Source organism: Lipotes vexillifer, unplaced genomic scaffold, assembly GCF_000442215.2.
Source record: "Lipotes vexillifer unplaced genomic scaffold, Lipotes_vexillifer_v1.1 scaffold1781, whole genome shotgun sequence".
NCBI lineage: Eukaryota > Metazoa > Chordata > Mammalia > Artiodactyla > Lipotidae > Lipotes > Lipotes vexillifer.
Window position 1 is genome coordinate 191678 of NW_006788426.1, and position 10118 is coordinate 201795.

The 10118-nt window shown below is 38.1% G+C and overlaps 1 pseudogene; it reads left to right on the forward strand.

Annotated features, from left to right (window-relative positions):
• The first annotated feature begins 9341 nt into the window (after positions 1-9341).
• LOC103076385 (protein FAM50A pseudogene) overlaps positions 9342-10118 on the forward strand; it is a 951-nt pseudogene continuing 174 nt past the window's right edge.

Here is a 10118-nt window from a genome sequence, read left to right on the forward strand (position 1 = left end):
GTACGCAAACACTCAATGACATCATCAGAGACACTTAAAATATAAAACAGGAAAATCTGTCAGATTGTTGCTGCTTGCCCTCACTCCAGCTAAAGATGCTTTGAGCCTGACATCTAGAAATCTCAACTGGCAGCTCTCAGGAACCAGAGACTGGTTTTATAATTTGTTCCAATCATTAACCATTGTTTTTCTTTCACCTCCATAGAAATGCATCTTATTAAAATCCTGACTGCTTGCATATTATAGGCTTAACTCTGAGAGCCCACCTGCATCAGCACCTCTTGAAATGAATTTAACTGGACTGACCTATTGTCAGGACTAAGTGACTCAATAACATGGAACAATCTACCAACTCAGCTTCTGGACTGTGAAATTTCTTGGAGAAGTTTCAATGGTGGGAGTGTAGGGGAGCAAAATTTGTCTCCCCAAAATGTGTCCTTTTGGCATTAAGATTAATTTAGGCTGATTATTTTTAAAAAATAGAAGACTCAGAAATGGTGGGATCAAGATGGCAGAGTAGGAAGACTCTGAGTTTACCTCCTCACAGATACATCAAAACTACAACTACAAATAGAACAACTCTAAAAGCAACAACTCTAAAAGCAACTCTAAAGGCAGAACAGCTCTTCTACAATTCAGGATATAAAGAAAAAGCCACACCTAGAGGCAGATATCACAAATTTGGAAATCCTCCCTAAGGAACAAGAGGTTCAAGACCCACATTGCACACTCCAGGCCTGGGGACTGGCACCAAGAAAGTGAGCACCTAACATAGGCACACCTAAATATATAAAGCAAATATTAACAAATATAAGGTAAGAAATTGACAGTTATGCAATAATAGTAGGAGACATTAATACCCCAGTTACATCGATGAATAAATTATCCTATCCAAACAGAAATCCAATAAGGAAACATTGTCCTTAAATGACACATTAGAGAAGATTAACTTAATAGATATCTATAGAACATTCCATCCCAAAACAGAAAACACATTCTTTTCAAGTGCATGTTGAATATTTTCCAGGATAGATCACATGCTAGACCACAAAACAGGTCTCAATAAATTTAAGAGATGGAAACCATATCAAGCATCTTTAGCAGCCACAATGGTATGAAATTAGAAATCAATTTAAGGAAGAAAATGGGGAAAGACACAAACACGTGGAGACTAAAACAACATGCTACTATAAAACAAATGGGTCAACAAAGAAATAAAAAAGGAAATCAAAAATACTTTGAGAAAAATGATAATAGAAACACAACTTTCCAAAATCTATGGGATGCAGCAAAAGCAGTTCTAAGAGGGAAGTTTATGGCAATACAGGCCTACCTCAAGAAACAAGAAAAATCTCAAACTTAACTTTACACCTAAAGGAATTAGAAAAAGAACCAAAAAAACCCCCAAAGTTAGTAGGAGAAAGGAAATAACAAATATCAGAGTGGAAATAAATGAAATAGAGACCAAAAACAATAGAAAAGATCAGTAAAGCTAAAAGCTGGTTTTTTGAAAAGATAACAAAATTGATAAACCTTTAGTAAGAATCATCAAGAAAAAAAAAAGAGGGAATAGAAAAAAATAGAAATGAAAGAGGAGAAATTACAACCAGTTTCACAGAAAAACAATCATAAGAGAATACTACAATTATATGCCAACTAATTGGATAACCTAGAATACATAAATTCCTAGAAACATATAACCTACCAAGACTGAATTGGAAAGAAACAGAAAATCTGAACAGACTGATTACTAGGCATTAAATTGAATAATTAAAAACTACCAACAAACCAAAGTACAAGACCAAATGGTTTCACAGGGGAATTCCACCAAACATTTAAAAAAGAGTTAATACCTATCCTTCTCAAATTATTCCAAAAAATTGAAGAGGAGAGAATAATTTTAAACTTATTCTACAAGGTCAGCTTTTCCCTGATACCAAAACCAAAGACACTCCAAAAAAAAAAAAAATTACAGATCAATATCCCTGATGAACATAGATGCAAATATTCTCAACAAAGTATTAGCGAACCAAATTCAACAATACATTAAAGGATCACAATCAAGGGGGTTTTTATCCTGGAATGTGAGAATGGTTCAATATGTGCAAACCAATCAACATGATATCCACATTAACAAAATGAAGAATAAAAATCACATGTTCATCTCATTTGATGCAGAAAATGCATTTGACAAAATAAAACATCCATTCATGAAAAAACTCTTAACAAAATTGGTATAGAGGAAATATACCTCAACATAATAAAACCCATTTATGACAAACCCACAACTAACTTCATACTCAATGGTGAAAAGCTAAAAGCTTTTCCTCTAAGATCAGGAACAAGACAATGATGCTCACTCTCACCACTTTTATTCAAAATAGTACTGGAAGTCCTAGCCACAGCAATCAGACAAGAGATAAAATAAATCCAAATTGGAAAGGAAGAAGTAAAATACTCACTGTTTCCAGATGACATGATTATTATACATAGAAAATCCTAAAGATGTTACCAAAAAACTTACAAGACCCCATCAATTCAGTAAAGTTGCAGAATACAAAATTAATATATAGAAATGTGTTGCATTTCTATACAGTAATAATAAACTATCAGAAAGAGAAAGTTTAAAAATCCCATTTACAATCAAAAAGAATAAAATACCTAGGAATAAATTTAACCAAGGAGGTGAAAGACTTGTACTCTGAAAACATTAAGACATTTGGTGAAAGAAATTGAAGACAACACAAATAATTTTTTGTGCTGTGGATTGAAATTAATATTAAAATAGCCATACTATCCAAAGCAATCTAGAAATTCAATGCAATCCCTATCAAAATACTCATGGCATTTCTCACAGAACTAGAACAAATAATCCTAAAATTTTTATGGAACCACAAAAGACCCAAATAGCCAAATTAATCTTGAGAAAGAACAGACCAGGAGGCATTACACTCCCTGACTTCAAAGTATATGACAAAGCTATAGTAATCAAAAGAGTACGGTACTGGCATAAAAACAGACACATAGATCAATGGAACAGATTAGAGAGCTAGAGAGCCCAGAAATAAATCCATACACATGTGGTCAATTAATCTACAATAAAGAAGGTAAGAATAGGCAATGGGGAAAGACAGTCTCTTCAATAAGTAGTGCTGTGACAACTGGACAGCTACATGTAAAAGAATGAAACTAGACCATTTTGCCTCACCATGTACAAAAAAGAAACTCAAAATGGATAAAATGCTTAAATGTAAGACCTGAAACCATAAAACTCCTAGAAGAAAACATAGGCAGTATGCTCTTTGACACTGCTCTTAGCCTATTTTTTTCATGTCTCCTCAGGCAAGGGCAACAAAGCCAAAAATGGAAAAAAAAAATGGGACAACTATACCAAACTAAAAAGCTTTTGCACAGTGAAGGAAACCATGAACAAAATGAAAAGGCAACCTACTGAATGGCAGAAGATATTTGCATATGATATGCCTGATAAAGGGTTAGTTTCCAAAATATATGAAGAACTCATACAACTCAGCATCAAAAAAACAAACAATCCAATTAAAAAATGGGCAGAGGAATTTTTCCAAAGAAGACATACAGATGGCCAGCAGGCACATGAAAAGATGCTCACCTGTCACTAATCATCAGGGAAATGCAAATCAAAACCTCAGTGAGCTATCACCTCACACATTTCAGAATGGCTATCATCAACAAGACAAGAAATAACAAGTGTTGGTGAGGATGTGGAGAAAAGGGAACCCTCATGCACTGTTGGTGTGTTGGTGGAAAGTAAATTGATACAGCCACTATGGAAAACAGTATAAAGATTTCTAAAAAAGTTAGAAATAAAACTACCATAAGATCCAGCAATTCCACTCCTGGGTATTTATCCAGAGAAAATGAAAACACTAATTCAAAAAGATATATGCACCCCAATATTCATAGCAGCCTTATTTACAATAGCCAAGGTATGAAAGCAACCCATATGCCCACGGACAGATGAATGGATAATAACAATACCCATATGTCCACGGACAGATGAATGGATAATAATAATATTAATATTTAAATATATAAAATCTCTATACACCTCTCTCTCTCTCTCTCTCTCTCTCCTCTCTCTCTCTCTCTCACACACACACACACACACACACACACATACAATATGGAACACTACTCATACATAAAAAAAGTGAAATTTTGCAATTTGCAATAATATGGATGGACCTAGAGGGTATTATGCTAAGTGAAATAAGTCAGAGAAAGACAAATACTATACGTTTTCACTTATATGTGGAATCTAAAAAACAAAACAAATGAACAAATAAAACAGAAACAGACTCACAGGTATAGAAAATGAACAGTTGGTTGCTGAGGGGAAGTGGGTTTGGGGATGGGTAAAAGGGATTAAGAGGTACAAATTACTAGTTGTAAAATAAATAATTCACAGATTTAACGTACATCAAAGGGAATAGAGTCAGTAATATTATAATATCTTTTTATGGAGTGTAATCTATAAAATTATCAAATCACTATGTGGTACATCGGAAACTAACATAAGTCAACTCTACTTCAATTTTTAAAAATTAGATAAAAATAAATTTTCAATAAATAACAATGACTCAGAAAGTTTTTCTTGTTACCTCCTTCTTAACTGCCTCAAAGAATTTAGATAAAGGGCCTGTTCCAGATAAGAGCTATCAGAGAGATATCTATAGAGAATATGATGCAGGTATGGTAGGGAAATTCAACATGGCCTAGGATCAAAGTCCACTCTGTCCTATTGCCTCTGCAGGGCCCAACAAACATTTACCCAAAATTTGCTGTTCCATGTCAGTGTGATCTGCCTTCCTCCCCTCTGAAGTCCCAAACCCTTACCCCCAACATCCTCTTTAGTCTTTAACTGAAGACGGTATTTAAGGTGAGGGTTTTGGCCATTTTCAGGGGTTACTCAGTTTTCCTGGGTCTCTCCCATGTATACATATTATTAAATTTTTTTTCTCCTGTTAATCTGTCTCATGTAAATTTAATTCTTAGATCAGCCAGAAGAACTTAAAAGGGAAGAAAAAAATGTTGTCCTCATCAACACTTCCATTTATACACAGTAGAAGTCTAACAAGTGCTCAATAAAATAGGCTCTCTGACAGAAACTACTGATTTCTCCTAGTATCAACGCTTTTTAAGTATTTTAGGCTATGAATCTTAATATTTGATGTATAAATTAATTACCTGGTCTTATTTAAAATTGGTATTTTTGCCCCAATCCTAGAGATTTTAGTTCAGAAAATATGTGAGTTCAGAAACCCCTGAATCTGCATTTGGTCAGATGAGTTGAACAGAGACCGCTCAGAAACTGAACTTGAGAAACGCCCTCAGCTGCTCCTTACTGACTTACAGCCTACTATGAGACACACAGAGTTATGAAATGAATTGTTTCCCTCCCCTCCAAATTTATATGTTGAGGTCCTAACTCTCAGTGTGGCTGTCTTTGGAAATGGGGCCTCTAAGGAAGCAATTAAGGTTACATGAGGTCATAAGTGTAGGGTCCGGCTCTGATAGGATTAATGTCTTTATAAGAAGAGACACCAGGAAATGTACTCTCTCTCCACACACGCACGCAGGAAAGGCCATCTTGGAATATGGCAAAAAGGAGGTTGTCTGTAAGCTAGGAGGAAAGTCCTCACCAGAAACGGAATCAGCTGGAACCTAGATCTTGGTCTTCTAGCCTCCAGAACGGTGAGAAAATACATTTCTTTTTCTGAAGCCACTGTCACCTACAAATTGGCACTTGCCATCTACCTCTACAAGGATCTTATGAGCCACTGCAGCTACTGACCAACACCCCCTGAAAGGAGTTCAGGGTGGAGATCGGGAATGAGGCACTCTGTGCTCTGGGAAAAACTGGCAGAACAGGTCTTTCAGATAGATATTTTCAGAAGAAGATTTTATGAGCCCAATTCTTGCATCTCCTCATATCTAGAAAAGCACTAAAATCCTTCATGGTGATATCTGCTCCTTGTGACTAGCAATAACCTTCACGAGACTAGCAGAAAACTTCTGCAAAAAATATGTGCTTGATTGCATGTACTCCCCCTTCACCAAAATCACATATATATTGACCTTCCCCCCACCGCCCCCCGCCCCACCTCTTTGGAGCAGTTTCTCAGAGCAACCTAAAATACTGTCTCCTGGGCTACAGTCTTCATTTATGCCCCAAATAAAACTTAACTCACAACTCGCACACTGTGCTTTTTTTTTTTCAGTTGACACCAACCAATTTGTGGTATTTTACTGTGGCGGTCCAAACAGACTAATATACACAGTTCTCATCAGAAGTTGTTTATTCTGGATCCCTGGAAACTTCTCCAGCCTCCTCCTCCTTGTTCCTCTCCTTAGACAACTAATCCCTTCAGACCAGTCTTACTATTTTTCAATGAACTCCTTAACCTACCTGGCTCCCTAAATACTTTATTTCATCTAGGGTATGTCATACACGGAGTACAGTTTTCAACACTTCAAATCTGCATAACAAAAAGACACAAAGCTATAGAAATACACAGAAAAAGTGGTAGAAACTAGTCAAGTGGCTGAATCATTCACTATCATTGTAGTCTACTTTTTCCTTCTAATGACTTTCAAATTTGATTCAGTTGGTACTGAAATATTATATTCTTAGCCTGGGATCAATGCATAAATTCCAAGAACACTCAAATATTGTTTGTAAAATGTTGGGTACATAGAAATTTCTCTGGTGAAAGAATCTCAATGGGATCTACTGACAAGACTTCCCTTAAGGTATAAAAATTTACCCATTTGAGGGCTTCCCTGGTGGCGCAGTGGTTGGGAGTCCGCCTGCTGATGCAGGGGGCACGGGTTCGTGCCCCGGTCTGGGAAGATCCTGCATGCCGCGGAGCGGCTGGGCCCGTGAGCTATGGCCGCTGAGCCTGCGCGTCCGGAGCCTGTGCTCCGCAACGAGAGAGGCCACAACAGTGAGAGGCCCGCGTACCGCGGAAAAAAAAAAAAAAAAATCTACCTACTCGAATTACAGAATGTGCTTTTCCGGGTGTTAGATATATGAATAAAAGTTTCCATTTTCAACTTAATCTGGTAAAATAGTCCCACGACGAAAGAAAAAAGTCACCCATAAAACGTTTAGAAGCTTAGGGCTTAACATAGAGAAGGAAAAAGAAGAATAAGTGTAATAGACTATTTCAAGTCCTGTCCTGTCGCCTCCTTGGATCTTTCCTGAACTCTCCAATTCAAGTGTTGTCATCTGTTCCTCAAATACTCTTATTTTCTTCTGTTTGTTCTGCCCAATTGATGCTTATACTCCATATCCAGCTATTGCCAGTTTAGCTTTCATTAGCAGATATTCCTTCACCTTTGTAATACTTATAAGATGCAGGTTGGAAACCTTGCTGGAATCATGAATAAAGTCAAAGCAATGTTTGAGAGAAAACCTGCACAATAGCTACAGAACAGGATTTCTTTTTTTAGTGCAAACACTACATTAAAAAGAAACAAGCCTGGAAAGGAGTCACTTCTGCTAAACCTCACCTAGACTTAGTATCTAACCCAACTGCAGTTTCAGCCTCTCCCAGGAATGGAATTTTAAACCAATCAGTGTGGCATTTCCTTGTCAGCACTAATGAGGTAATCTGCATGATAAGACTCCCTGCCCTTCCCTCTAAGGAAAGGTTACTCAGCCTGAAACAATTCGTTTTTGCTTTTGTTTTGTTTTTTGCTAATAACCTCCTTGTCCCACCTTATATCTAGAAAAGCCTTCCAATTTGCAAAACTCCTTGGAGCACCTGTTTACTAGGTGGGTTGCTGCCAGAATCATGAATCATTGGATAAAGCCAATTAGATTTTCAAATTTACTCAGCTGAATTTTGTTTAACTAATACATGTGCTCTTTTCATTGGACTTAAAGGTACTGTTTATAAGCTGCAGTGTCTTATTCATGCAACAATCTATACTGTCATGGAAAGAAATGAGTGAAACAAGGGAATATTATCTATCAAATTTAAAGACAATAAAAAGTGTCAAGAATAATAATATTTAAAAGCAACAATTACCTTCTATAACCAAACTGACAATGGTATTAGAGTACATGTCATGAATTTGACAATTTGAGACTACAATAAGGTAAGTTCAAATCAGTTAGCTTCATAAAATCAACTTTTCTTGATAATTGAAAGAAAAGTAAAACATTTAAAGGGAGCAATATAGAAAAAACAATTTTTAACGGGGAATATCAATCTTTAACAGGGAATATCATTTGACAAGCTGAAAGACATAATTTGAGAAAAAGAGTTTGAAAAAGTTTTAAGTTTGCCTTATGTAGTACTGATGCTACTGTTTAGCAAACATTTATGGTGGATTTCCTGAAGTCAGTTTACAGAAACGAAAAAGAGAATTGGGGCTAAAGCAATTTTTTCGATTTGAAATTCTTTTAGAAATATTATAACAAAAACAGAAGAGACTTTATCAGGACACTGAATTAATTAAAGCCAATTTCGATCTAAAATCCTAAATCGAGCTCATCCAATGTTGCCTCTTAAGGTTTGCAAAATTTTTCAAAAGTAATTTTAAAGCATTGTTTTGCAACAGAAATTTGTTTAACACTATATGAGAATATATAGTCCTGATTAATAACAACATAAAATCAACTATGCCATAGTAATCTTTTTTGAAGAAAATACAAATAATCTTTACAGGTAATTAAACATGACATTTAAACTAGTTCATGATCTATAACTGACAACTCACAATAAAATAACCTTGGATTGGACCACATCTTAATTCTTGAGTTTTCAGTGTGTTTTTACTACAAGGGAGCTTTACTTAAAGTTTTATTAAAAAAAAGGAAATGCTAACTATAAATTCAATATTTGATGTCATTTATATTACTTAGTTGTAATTGGAATGTGGGTAATTATGAATTTACAGCTGACCCTTGAACAAATTGGGGGTTAGGGATGCCGACCCTCTGAACAATCGACAATCTCATGTAATTTATTATCCTCAGCCCTTGGTATCCAGGGCTCCTCCTTATCTTCAACCAACTTGGGTCATATTTACTATGTAAAAAAAAAATCAGTGTATACATGGACCTATGCAGTTGAAACCCGTGCTGTTCAAGCGTCAACTGTATCTTCTGTTATCAAATTATTCTTCTTCCCCACAGATTCCCTGAAGGGCAGTCACGTGCCGGGGGCGGGGCACGGTGGCAGCGAGTCCCCCGGTAGCCGACGTCACGGTGCTGGGGTCAGTTGACTGCCCGGCCGCCTCCACAGCCACCGCGGCCCCTGAGACTAGGCCGGACCGCTGTCGCTGTCGCCATGGCCCAGTACAAGGGTGCCGCGAGCGAGGCGGGCCGCGCCATGCACCTGATGAAGAAGCGGGAGAAGCAGCACGAGCAGATGGAGCGGATGAAGCAGAGGATCGCGGAGGAGGACATAATGAAATCCAACATTGACAAGAAGTTCTCTGCGCACTACGATGCCGTGGAGGCAGAGCTCAGGTCCAGCACCGTGGGTCTTGTGACCCTGAACGACATGAAGGCTAAGCAGGAGGCCCTGGTGAAGGAGCGGGAGAAGCAGCTGGCCAAGAAGGAGCAGTCGAAGGAGCTGCAGCTGAAGCTGGAGAAGCTGCGAGAGAGGGAGCGCAAGAAGGAGGCCGAGCGGAAGATCTCCAGCCTGTCCTTCACCCTGGAGAAAGAGGACGAGGCAGGCGACGACGAGGAGCTGGAGAGGGAAGAGATCACCACAAAGACGAGGAAACTGGGGAAGAACCCAGATGTGGACACGAGCTCCTCGCCTGACCGAGACCGGAAGGAGCTGCGGCAGGAGTGGGAAGCCAAGCAGGAGAAGATCAAGAGCGAGGAGATCGAGATCACCTTCAGTTACTGGGATGGCTCTGCACCGGCGTACAGTCAAGATGAAAAAGGGCAACACGATGCAGCAGTTCCTGGAGAAGGCCCTCGAGATCCTGCGCAAAGACTTCAGCGAGCTCAGGTCGGCAGGGGTGGATAAGCTCATGTACATCAAGGAGGACCTCATCATACCGCACCACCACAGCTTCTATGACTTCATCGTCACCGAGGCGCGAGGGAAGAG